The sequence below is a fragment of the Alexandromys fortis genome, unplaced genomic scaffold, assembly GCF_014885135.2.
Source record: "Alexandromys fortis isolate MF-2015 unplaced genomic scaffold, M_Fortis_MF-2015_v1.1 scaffold_252, whole genome shotgun sequence".
NCBI classification, from domain to species: domain Eukaryota; kingdom Metazoa; phylum Chordata; class Mammalia; order Rodentia; family Cricetidae; genus Alexandromys; species Alexandromys fortis.
In genome coordinates, this window is record NW_026068127.1 from 415,029 (window position 1) to 427,997 (window position 12,969).

Below are 12,969 nucleotides of genomic sequence, written 5' to 3' on the forward strand. Positions count from 1 at the left end.
GGGGAGGCGGAGGTGGGGAAGAGACAGAAATATTTAATAAATAAATAAATAAAGAAAAAAAAATCTCTTATTATTTTCATTCTGTACAAATTTATCCTGAGTAATTGGAGCTGTACTATGAGAATTTATCCTGATATGGAAAGTTGGTGGCACATTCCCTATTTTCCTAAAGCCCAACTAAACTTTGTGGAGCACAGTTTATCAAAAATTATCATAATTAAGCTGGGTGTGGTGGCTCATGCCTTTAGTTCTAGCACTTGTGAGGCAGAGACAGGAGGATCTCTGTGAGTTCAAAGTCAGCCTGGTCTAATAGTGAGCTCCAGGGCAGCCAGGTCAATGTAGAGAGACCCTGTCTCAAAAAAACAAACAAAACAAAAATTAAAATATGGGTACTTTAGCTAAGTAATTTTACTTCCTGAGTAACATAGTATTGATGGCAGTGTCAAAATATTTGAAGCAGTACCAGTGAGAGACTAATTAAATTACATACATCATTTAATATTGTGAAATTGTTTAAAGGATTATATATGTGGAGATTATATAAAAATGATATGCAATGAGCTATACTACACAGGAGGAAGCATCTGAGAATGTGGTTTAATGGTAAAGGGCTTGCCTAGTGCTTCCAAGGCATTAGTTGGATCACCAGCATGAAGATGGAGTGGAGGACTAAAACATATCTTCCTCTACTGTAAGAATGTGTAAGTACTTACCTTTCTCGTAATGGTATGAGATGTTGTAGTGCCCGTGTGATCTGCTGAAGTTGAGTAAATGACCTGGGCAGTGTGACATAGCCTCAGGCTACTGTTGACATTCTGAGAACACCTCAAGAAAAGTATCTATTCTCTTCATTTCAGAATGGGATGGCATAGAATTTGTTGTACTACTCTGAGTGACATACATTTAAAATTTATATAAATTGTTTTGGAATTTTCTATTTAATATTTTGCACTACCATTGACTACAACAGATAATTCAAACTAAAAAACAAAACCACAGCTAAGGGAGAGTACTGTTTTTCATTTATGCATATTTCCTCGTTTGAACCAGAATATTGAATTAAACATTTAGACAGAAATGGCCAAAGGGGTAGTAGGAGAGATTAAACACATGAGTTGGATTATCTAGATTATGTGTTGAGAGTTGTCATCTTTGCATTGTTCAGATATTTCCCTATTACTTTATTGGATACTTATTTTCTTGCTGTGTTAAACAATTCATTGTATTCTAGAAACAGGTTCTTTATCAGATATTTACCTTACAGCTAGTTTATTGCTTAACATTATGTTTTTAGGATAGTTTCTTTTGAATGGTAGAAATCTATGTTGAGGCTTTGTTAAAAGTTCTTTGTGTGTGTAGGGTGATGTTGGGAGAATATTTGTTCCTGGTGAGAACTATTAGTCCAAAGTTTTAAAAGATGGGATATCTTAGCCACCTTTAATCCCAACACTCAGGAGGCAGAGGCTGGTGGATCTCTGAGAGTTCGAGGCTAGCCTGGTCTGAATAATGTGTTCCATGACTGTAGAAATAACCAGGCTAGCGAAGGATAAAACAATTATATTTTATTTATTATAAGGGGAAAACTCAAGAAACAAAGAAATGAGAAATCCAAGCACAGCAATGTCCCATGGGAAAAGGTGTAGAGAGGGTGCACACGGAGGTGCACACCTTTTATCTTGGGTCCCAGCAAAGCCGCCCCGTCACAGGACAGCCAAAACTATATAGTAAAATCCTGCCTCAAAAACAAAATAAAACAAATTTAAAAAGATGCATGTCTTCAGCATTTCACATCTTGCTTAAAATAATGTCACTCCATATGTCATATGATAGACTCATAGCAAGTTGGTCTCATTTTAATCTTCCATTTTATGCTATAGCACATTTTAAAATTTCTTTATATGTTTTGTACCCTACAGTATATTATACTATGTTTAATTAGTTATAACCTCAAGTAAACAGAAATAAGAGGAGAGCTGGGAAGATTGTTTAGTGGTTAGTTAACCTGCCCTACAATCATGAGAACCAGAGGTCTGATGTTCAGTACCCATGTAAATCTTGGATGCTCTTGGCAGCTGCCTGGAATTTCAGCTTTGGGAGGCAAAGACTCTAGAGGATCCTCAGAGCAAGCTGGCTAGCAAATCTAGCCATATTGGTAAGCTCTGGGTTTGTTTGAGAGGACTACCTCATTGAATAAGATGGAAGATTGGTGGATAGTGTTTCCCTACATCAGCCTCAGGCCTCCAACATACATGAGTAACAATGTTCATGTGCACTTACACACACAAATATGCCTACATACCTGTAAACATGTACACAAATATGCATATCACTCATAAAAATACAAAAATGGGAAAAAGAAAAATAAGAGGAAAAATATTTTTATATTTATTTTCTTTTTCCAGCACCCCTCATTTGTTTTTTGTTTTTCACCTGGTATTATGCTCTTGCATGGAGAACTAACTTCCTTTAACATTTCTCATACCTACTGGTCTACTTTTTTGTTTTTACTAGATTGTCTAATATTATGGTTACATGAAAGTCTTCTATGGTTTCAACAACTTTATCATTTCTGATTCTGTTGGTAGTTTTATTTCTTAATCTTAGTAGAAGGTTTTTTTTAGATTTCCTTTAATATTACTTTTTAATGTGTATGTATGTGTATGTACGGCCTATGGAGGCCAGAAAAAGGTGTTGATTCCCTTGAGCTAGAGCTGTAGGTTGTGAGCAACCTAATGTGGATGCTAGAAACTGAATATTGGACTTCTGCAAGAGCAACAAGCACCTTTACCTGCTGAGCCTCTTCTTCCACCCTAAATGTCTGTTTTTCTTGCTGTTGTTCATGCATCCTAAGTTTTTCCTTATGGTGAGTCCTTGCAGAGGGACAGAGGAGATGCGGGTGTTCTTCTGCAGTTCTCTCTGGTCCTCTGTGCTGTGCCTTGAGTCCATGTGTCAGGAACTGAGCTGGGTTTGGGTTTGCAGTCATTACTTTTAGTTTACCCCTGGCTTTAAACTTCCTAAACACTATCTTCTGCTCACTGTGTCTAGATCACTGCACATGGCATTGCATGCTGTTTGCCCTCTTTGTTTTGCACCACTCACCTTCCAGCAGTCTTCGCACATCTGTTCCACAGAGGATTGTATTTTATGTGGTTGTCCATCTCCTAATGATCGATATGGCTTCTCTTTGTTCTGATCTGGAATGAATTGCAGTCAGGCATTGAGGTTTGGGCTTTGTCAGCATTCTTGTTCTCATTCCCTTATGGAAGTCATATTCTACTATTTATTTGTGGTTAGTCCTGGACAGGAACCCCCTACCCTTCCCCTAGTTATATTAGATGTCTTCTTGTGATTGGTGTAGCATTCCTTGCCCATTACCTTTTCTTGTTCCTCAACCCTAGCAACAGTATTCTTTGTTTCTCACACTGAGTTTTTTCCAAACCACATCCCCTCCCCAGAGGCTTAAGCATTTTGATTTTACTCTCCCTTTAAGCAATGAATTTTGCCTGGATACCGAAGTGAAAGGTTTTCTATTGTTTCTCTAAATTCTAGGCTTTCCCCCCCTTTTGGAGAACAGGCAAGCTTTTAGACCCATTCCTAGATTCTTTCTGCATATTGTTCTAATAATTCAGGGCTCCTCTGGCCTCCTGTCTTACTCTGTGTATGGACACCCGTGTGCACATGCATGTGGAAGTCAGAGATCGACATGGGGTATCTTTCAGGACTGTTCTCCACTTTTATTTTTTGAGACAGGTTTCACTAATTCTGAGGTTCATTGATTCTGCTTGATTGGTTGAAAAAATGAGCTTCAGAAATCTGCTAGTCTTCCCCTACCCACAGTGTGAGATTATAGACACATGCCACCATGAAAATTACTGGCCTGTTTCTTGAGTTCTGGGGACCAGAGCTCAGATCTTGATTCTATGTGTCATGGGTCTCTTACTAATTGAAGGTAGTCTTTCCTGTCATATTTTTAATCTTTCTTGGGACACCTGTTTTAGGCACGTGGATTGTCTTCCACTTAAGTCTTTGTGTCTGGGGATCCACAGCTATTCCAAAATGGCATACTGGTTTATACTAGATTTTGAAGAATTCATTAGAATTTCAGCTAGGTTCTTACTGAACCTTTTTTTCGTCTTTTTCTGTGATTTACCAAACAGTTTACAGTCATTTCTTAGAGGAGCTTATCCCTCCAAGGAGAAAAAAAATTTACTACTTACTTGGTAAATAATAAATTTACTTGGTTGTACTATTCTGCACCATTCTTTGTTAGAATAAGTGTGTGTGTGTATCTGCATGTGTGTATCTGTCTATGTCTGTGTGATCCCCCATCCCCAATCAGGGATGGCATGTTTTTGTGGCTTTCTGCATCTGTGTAAAAGTGGAATGCTTGGAGTTCCATTAGCTGCTTTTCTGCTGCTGTGATAGAACACACTGACAAACACACTGACAAAGCACCCTAAGGAAGAAAAGGTGTCTTTTAGCTTTTGGTTCCAGAGAGATGGAGTTCATTATACTGGGGAAAGTGTGGCATGGTGGCAGGAGCAAGAAAGTGGCTGATTGGGGCTAGAGAGATGGCTCAGTGGTTAAGAGCATTTCCGGCAACCACATGGTGGCTCACAACCATCTGTAATGAGATCTGGTGCCCTCTTCTGGCCTGCAGACATACACACAGACAGAATATTGTATACATAATAAATAAATATTTAAAAAAAAGAAAGTCGCTGATCATATTTTCTTCCACACAAAGGAAGCAGAAAGAAAAAGCAGTCCCATGGCCAACACATGATGCAGAATGCATTTAGTTCAACTTCTTCAACATCCCCTGTAACTGTTAATGGTCTTCCCACTGTTCAAAAGGCCAAAACTCAGTGTCTTCTGAGATACAAGGCAATCTCTTAACTGTGACCCCTTGTAAAGTAAAAATAAATGAAAAAAATCACATAGTTCCAAAATAGAATAATACAAAGTATACATTAGCATTCCAAAAAGGAATGGAGAACACAATGAGAAAAAAATAGACCAAAGCGAGCCTGAAACCCAGCAGGGCAAACACTAAATCCTGTCATGTGTCTAGGTCTTGAGTTTTAAAGGGCTTAAATTGTTCTGCCCCTTCAGCTTTGCTGTCTAACACTTTTGTCCCCTCTGGACTAGATCAACTCCCAGTAAGCTCTTCTCCTTGGTGCTTATCTTACAGTTCTGGCATCTTCAACATCTTAGTAACTCCACGTAATCTAGGCTGCTTCACATTAACTGATTTTACCAATGGCCTCTTAAGATCTACTCACATGGACTCCAATCCTGCCACACATTGCCTAGCCTCAGTGGCTCTCATAAACTGTGGGGAAAGAACCCATGACTCTTCAATCTTGTTTCTTGTCTCTAGAACCACTACCACATAGATGAGACTACCATGTTCACCTGCCAGCTTAGGATGTTCCCTGACCCCCTGGACAACAGCTACAGAAGCTTCTACACACGGAAACTGATGAAAACCTCGCTAGGCAGTTGCTTGCTAGGAGCAAGGAATCCCTTGGGTTCTCATCATAAGTTGGAGGCATACTGGTGGGTTTGACCCTGAGAGTAGCTTCTCTGTTTTTCCATTGCAGAGCAGGAGGCTCTCTCTAATGGTTAAACTCTTTAACCATTACTACCTCTTTTCAACACACGTCTTGACTACAGTCTTCAGCTTCCTCACCAAACTGTACATCTTTCATTTCTTTATGACACATCTGTTGCTGTTTTTTCATTTTATAGCTGTGTTAGAGTAATTAGTAATAACCAGACCACAGACTCAGCATTATGCTATCTTAAAATTTCCTCTGCCAAAGAAATTAGCCTTCTGTGTTTTAATTTAGCAGATGCAGCTTCTCGGGACATGGGCAGAATACAGCTAGATTCTTTGGCAAACTCTCATATGAAAGGCTTTTAGCCCAATTGCTGATAGAGTCCTTGTTCATCTCAGAAACCCGATAAGCTGGACCTCCACTGTCTTCATTACCTTCAGCAGTACTGTCTTCAAGGCTTCTGTGAGAATGGCCCACTAAGCTCAGCTCATAACATTCAATAGCTTTGCTAGTCCAAAGTTCCAGAGTCTTTCACATCCTTCTGAAAAACAACATAGGCAGGTTCTTCACAGCAACAAACGCTGTTTCCTGGTACCAGTTTCTGTATTAATTACTTTGCTGCTGCTATGATAAAATACACTGACAAAAGCAACTTAAATGAAGAAGGGATTTATTTTAGCTTATGGTTCCAGAGAGAGGAAGTCCATCATGGGGAAACGCATGGCATGGTGGCAGAAGCAGGAAGTTGACTGATCATGTTTTATCTATACATAGGAAGTAGAGAGAGAAAATAGGAAATAGAGCAAAGGCATAAACTCTCAAGGCCCAGCTCCAGTGATGTACTTCCTCTAGCAAGGCTCCACCACCTAAAGACTCCATAAGCTTCCTAATCAGTGCACCACCTGGAAACTAACTGTTCATTCACATGACCCTGTTGGGGACATTTCTTATTTAAACTATCAGAGAGAGTGCTTGACAAGGTATATGCCATTTCAAATGTCTCTTCTTGCTGATCTTCTACAATGCTTTCATTTTTCTTTATTTGCCTCATTTATGAAAATTTAATCAGGGGGGCTACTTCCTTAGCAAAGCATTTACTGTACCCTCCAAGTAGAGCAGAACATCCCTGGCCTTTATCTCTTGTATACTGTGTTTCATTTGTCTCAAGCCCATGGAAATCAACCCTCAGCTAGTGTTAATGATTTCAGATTTTGAGACCTGTTTCTTTGAGGATTATCCCTCTATTTTTCAGTGTGAATAGCAGTTAATAAGTTTCAAATGGACGCATGGAGTCAGCTTGAAAGAAAAGATAAAACGGTATAGAAGGGAACTTGTTTATTAATAGAATAAATATTTTAGGTTTTTAAAATTTATATGTGTTTGGTGCATGTACGTATGTACTTGTGTGTATGTACCCATATATGAACATACATGCAAATGTGTGTGTGCTTGTGGAGGCCAGAGGCCAATGTTGGGTATTTTTCACATTATTATTTTTCTAAGACATGGTCTCTTCACCAGCCCTGGAGCTCATCAGTTCAGTTAGATGGGCTAGCCTGTCAGCTCTGGAGAGCTGTGATTTTAGCCCTGATTACTCGGCTTGCAGATGCTCACCAACATACCCAGCTTTTACATGGGTACTGGGGATCTGAACTCAGGTCCCCAATGCTTGTACAGCAAGCTTTTGGTCCATTTCCCTAAATCCAATTTAAGATTATTGTACATGTATTTTTAAATTTATACATAAACTGTACAAATATATTAACTTATTTTTGTTTTTTCAAGATAGGGTTTCTCTGTGCAACAGTCCTGGCTGTCCTGGAACTTGGTTTGTAGACCAGGCTGGCCTTGAACTCACAGAGATCCACCTGCCTCTGCACCCTGAGTGTTGGGATTAAAGTTGTATGCCAACACTACCTTACTATGAGGTAGAATTTTTAAATGTATCTTTTTAACTGATGGATGAAAATATAAAAATTGTGCTTATTTGTGGGGCATCAGGTAATTTCCCTCTTCTGTGTGTGTTTGTGTGTGCACACATACATGTGTGCACATGAGTGTGAAGCACAGAGTAGAACCTCAGCTGTTGTTCCTCAGTTACTGTCCACCTTGTTTTTTGAGATAGGCCTGAAACTTGCCACATAACCTGAGCTTTCCAACCAGGAAACTTCAGGGGTCCAATGGTGTTGATACATGTGTATGTTCATTATGTAATATTTTTGTCAAGTTAAATGTTTATCTCTCCAAACATCATTTCTTTATGGTAAAAACACTTAATAATTTCTTTCTCCTAGCTTTTTGAAGTATATACTACAATGCTGTACAGTAACACCACTATACGACAGACCGCCAGGATTTCCTATTTCTATCTAGGTTAGTACATATTGCTCAGTCTCTTCCCATCGCTCTCTGCTCCTAATCTCTACAGCCTCTGGTCATGACCATTTTATTCTTAACATCTACAAGATCAACTTTTATTTCCACATGTGAGTGAGATTATGCAGTACTCATCCTTCAGGCTTATGTCAATTAATGTAATTATCTTCAGTTCCAGCCATTTTGTCACAAATGACAGGATTTCAATCTGTTTTATGGCTGAATATATTCCACTGGGTGTGTACACCACATTATCGTTACCCATTCATCAGTGGATGGGCACTTCGGTTGTTCTCATTTCTTGGCTATTATGAATAGTGCTGCAATGAGCATTGGAGTGCAGATGTCTCTTTGATGTACTGATTTCATTTCCTTTGGATATAGATCCAGAAATGGAGTTTCTGGATCATATGGTAGTTCTATTTTTAATTTTTGAGGAATCTCCATACTGTTTTCCATAATGGAGGTAGTAATTTGCATTCCCAACCGCAGTGTACAAGGGTTCCCTTTCTTCCACATCCTCATCAGCACTTGCTGTCTTTTGTCTTTTTGATAGTGCCCATTCTTATTGAAGTGAGATGATAACTCATTGTGATTTTGATTTGCATTTCCCTGTTTATTAGTGATGCGAAACGCTTTTTTCAGACACTTGCCCATTTGTGTGGAATAAAGGACAGCAGTTGTGGAATAAATAGGGTGGGTGAAAAAGCAGAGAACACTGCGGGCATGAAAATAGGAGAGAAGGTAGTTGTCCAGATGGTTAGCGTTCAAATACAGCTGGCTGAACGTTAGTCCTGGGAACCACAGAAGGAATTAAGTAGCCAGGGTCCTAAATTGACCCAATAGAGTGATCATCTCTGCAGCTTGGTTATCTGTTTGTGGTTTAGAGGGATGTGAATGAAGAGTTAGCTCTTAGGGTTGGTATACAGCTCAGTTAGTTGGCAGGGTTAGATTCCTAGCATGCTGACTTCTCCCTGAGTGATTAAACTAAAGCCATTAGGACTCATTTCTTAAGAAAGCTCTCCCTGTAAGGTCCCCACTGCTTGGTGTAATTCTGAGGTTAAGTAGAGTCAGTCAGCATTACCAGTGGCCCAAATATGAACACTAGCCATAATACTGGGTTCTTTGCTATCCCTAAATTTTTTTTATTCTGGAACTTCTTTCTCTTTTTATTGTTTGGTTTTACCTGAGGCAGGGTGTAGAGGATGTTGCTTGGATGACTTCAGCAGTTCTGTGTTGGTGTAGTCTGAGGCCTTTTGATTCTTTGGGACATCAGTGAAAACTCAGTTTGCTGCAGCTCTCCATAAGGGACCTGAACTTTAAAAAAAAAAAAAAAAGGCAGTCAACTTCCCATCAACTTTATATATTTCTCTGTTATTCCTGTAATCTTGGATTTAATTTCTTTTCCACCTGCAGTAGTGATACAATGAGAATTGGCATTCTTATCCAATTAGAGCATCTAAGAACCTTTGTGTGCCTAATGGATTTCTGTGGCCTAAATGTGCCTTTTTTCTTCTGCTTTAGATCTGTCCATACTAATGAAAATGTAACTGGAACCGATCTGATGATAAAACCAAGGATCATTAGACAAGATCACGTGGGAGGAAACCTTGCTTCCTAATGAAGACACCAACATTCAGAATTTCTCCCTATTCAAAGGTATTTGAGGCACAGTTTTACTTAACTTGACTTGCTGGTGTTGATTTCATAATGTTCTATATGTAGGTTTGGGAAGTTTAACTGTTCTTACATGTTAGAAGGTTTAGCTTTTTGTTTTTGTTTTTGTTTTGTTTTTCAAGACAGGGTTTCTCTGTAGCTTTGGAGCCTATCCTGGAACTAGCTCTCGTAGACCAGGCTAGCCTCAAACTCACAGCGATCCACCTGCCTCTGCCTCCCGAGTGCTGGAATTAAAGGCATGCACCACCGCAACCCAGCAAGGGTTTAGCTTTTAAAGACCAGTCCACTGTTCCCCATGGCCTGTCTTACTCCACTCTTTAAGAAATAGACTGAAGATTAATTGATACTCAGTAAGCCATACTAGGATTGGAGTAATGTTACCTGAGAATCCTGTGCCTACCTGCATTCCCAGCCTTTAGGAGGCTGAGATGGGGAATCATCATGAAATTTAGGCCATCCTGGCCTCACAGTGAGATCCTGTTTCCACAAAACTAAAAAGAAAGTCAATTTAATGGTTATTTGATTATGCCATGATTCTTGACATTAACCGCTAAATCCAGTGTCCTAACAGAGCCTAGTCATTCATAGTGAGGCCTTTAGTAATGATCATAACATGGTTCAGTTAGACACTTTTTTCCTTTTCTCTTAAACTAAGTGTTAAGGATTTTCTAGCCACCAGAAATGTCACTGTTACTCCTGTGAGACCTTTGGATCTGGTGGACTAGTTTCACTTGGAGGAGAAAGGCAAGATATATAATTAGAGAGTCAAGTGACTTCTAAAACATGGGGTGGATCTCCACTTTAGAGAATAACATATGACAACTAATCCCCCAAAGGAATGAATTATCAAAGGAAATAAACACAACGGTAGTTATCTATGTACAAATTAGAAACAGAAGAGAGTTATTTGTGTGTTTTGTTTAAAAAATAAATTTTTTCTTTATTTTTTTACATAAATGGAGGGAATGTATATTAGGATAGGCAAAGCTGATTGATATCTAGGTCTCTTTTAACAGTAATTTAGAAAATAGTATTTTGTTAGAATATAAAGGTAAAAAAACTGAGAATAATGTTTCACCTATTAGTAGGACTAAGTCCATATTTTTCTATTTTGTGAAGAAAATATGGAAAATAGCATATTAAGAAGAATGAGAATTCATGCTGTGGCAATCCTGTTTACCTCAGTTGTAAAAGAATTCCCTCCCAGAAGAGGGAAAAGCTAGCTCATATTAGGTAGAAAGTGTGCTGTTGTCTAGTAGATAAGTATATTCCACCTTTCCAAGTGTATTTGTGTGTGTGTGTGTCATTTTAAATCAGCATATGGTTTGTCTTACTATTAGAGCCATTGTACTTAACTTTTTCTAGGTGATATTTCTTTTTAATTTACTTCATATCACTTGAATGCCTTAAGCTTTACAAAACAAACAACAACAATAAAAATGGTTTTTAGATTTGTGGAAAGATGTAAATTACTCTAGACCTTTATTATAAATGATGCTGAATGTAGCATAATTAATAAAAACCCAGATACAGAAATTGGGGTTCAACTGGGAGGTCAGAAAAACAAACAGCCAGTCACTGGTTCTTCTTATCTCTACCTCGGTCCGAAATGGCGATCCTGCCTCCAGGAATCTCAGAATGAGACTGTGTCTGAGAGCTGTCTCCTACTGTCTTATATTTCTTTCTAGTGAATTTGAATTAGTCAGTTTCAGATACCTCTTCAGTATAGCAAGGTTATGTCTGTATTCATATTTACTTTTGTTTTGAAAGCAAAGAGAATTGCAAGTTCCATAATACCTTTGAACTGTATGTACCCTCTGATAAGGTTTTAGAGAAATTTAGAATGTAAGATTGTGGGATTATGTTGCATGGTGGGTTCCAGTTATGTGAAATCAGTAAAACATGAGAGAATAAGTTAAGGCCATAGAAAATTATTCAGATTATATGTTCTTTATTACAGTTTTCACAGCTACAATGTTACCTGTTAAAACCATCTTGTCTGGACTGAGAAAGAGTTGGAAATAAATTTTGTTAAAGTAGGTGATGGGAGGTCTAGGCCTGTGCTGTGCTGCTGCTGTGCCTTTCATGGCACCAGGGAAACTGAATTCATACTTCTTAGCTTTGTAATAATTAGTGTGTAGACTTGTGCTAAAAAATAAAATATGTGTATAAAACAATATAAATGGATTTTGGAATGATATTAATGAAATTATCATTAAAACCAGAATGCCCTACTTCTAAAGTATCTAGAAATTTCCTTTTCATAGCACAAAACATCTCAGTACATACTACGACTGAGAAGCTTGTAAAACCAGTTTCAAAGTTAATGATAAATATTATGCTTGGAGAGAAAGTAAAATGAGCTTTTGGCAAAAATGTCTTATCAAAGCCATCGCATTGGAGAAGCTGTTACTGCTACACGCATGCTGTAAGGTGTTTTGTTTTTTGGTAGAAGGAAAGCTCTGATATTTTGATAAAATAACAACACTTCTTTTAGGTGTTACTGGCTAGGACTGAAGGTACAAAGGTTTCTTGTTTGAATCTTGTTTTGGCCGGTTGATTGGTTGATTTATTTTAAAGCCACTTGTAGCCCAGAGAAGTTGCATTTGTTCCTTCAGTTCAAAGAACAAACAACTACAAGAAAGGGCGTCTTGGATTGTTGAGTAAAAGAGATTACACCGTGATAGCAATCCATATCCTGCTTTCTTCCAGGGAAAATAATTAGTATTCAGTAATATATTTCCATCTTGATTCAGCATTGTAAAAATTGAGGCTGTAAGCAGTGTTTGGCCACTAAACCCATATCTTTTCAGAAATTGTAAAGAAATAAGTGGTCAGCAACTATAGAATTATGTTTTGCCATGGTATTGTCTGCTTGCTGTTGACACAGGTGAAAATGTTTATTCATTATGAATTTGTGTCTTGGTAAGATTGGATAAATATTTATAAGTGATAAATTTATTTTTATTATTTCAGAGGGCCTGATTTAGTATTTCAAACAGTCTCAATTTATAGCTTTATTAATATCACAAGTCTTAATGTTAAAGAAGAAATATGTGGACTTTGGAAAAATCTGATTTATACCACAGAATAACTCAATCTCTAAGAGTTTAACATTTTCCTGTATTTGATTATTTTACAAAGTTATCAAAATAGATAAGGCAGTTAAAAATTTCTAAAGTCAAATAACAGTAGGGAAGTTCGCTTACCTGAACCTTTGGGATATAGCTAACACATTTCTAGGAGGGAAGTTTATAGCTGAGAGGTAGCAGCAGAAGGCTCCCTAAGGCTTGCCCAGTAGTCAGTCTTATTTATTTATTTATTTATTTATTTATTTATTTATTTATTTATT

At 38.0% G+C, this 12,969-nt stretch overlaps 1 protein-coding gene across 4 annotated transcripts in view; it reads left to right on the forward strand.

Moving 5' to 3' along the window:
* Positions 1-12,969, forward strand: part of Ncoa1 (nuclear receptor coactivator 1) — a 219,084-nt gene that overhangs the window by 53,734 nt on the left and 152,381 nt on the right. For 2 of the 4 annotated variants that reach the window (XM_050125836.1, XM_050125834.1), the window contains one exon: positions 9,465-9,599. The exons of 1 other annotated variant lie outside the window; for it this stretch is intronic. The gene's annotated coding sequence lies outside the window, so the exon portion shown is untranslated. Of the gene's footprint in view, positions 1-7,858; positions 7,938-9,464; positions 9,600-12,969 lie in introns of all 4 variants that reach the window. One more of the 4 variants, XM_050125835.1, reaches the window with a different exon arrangement.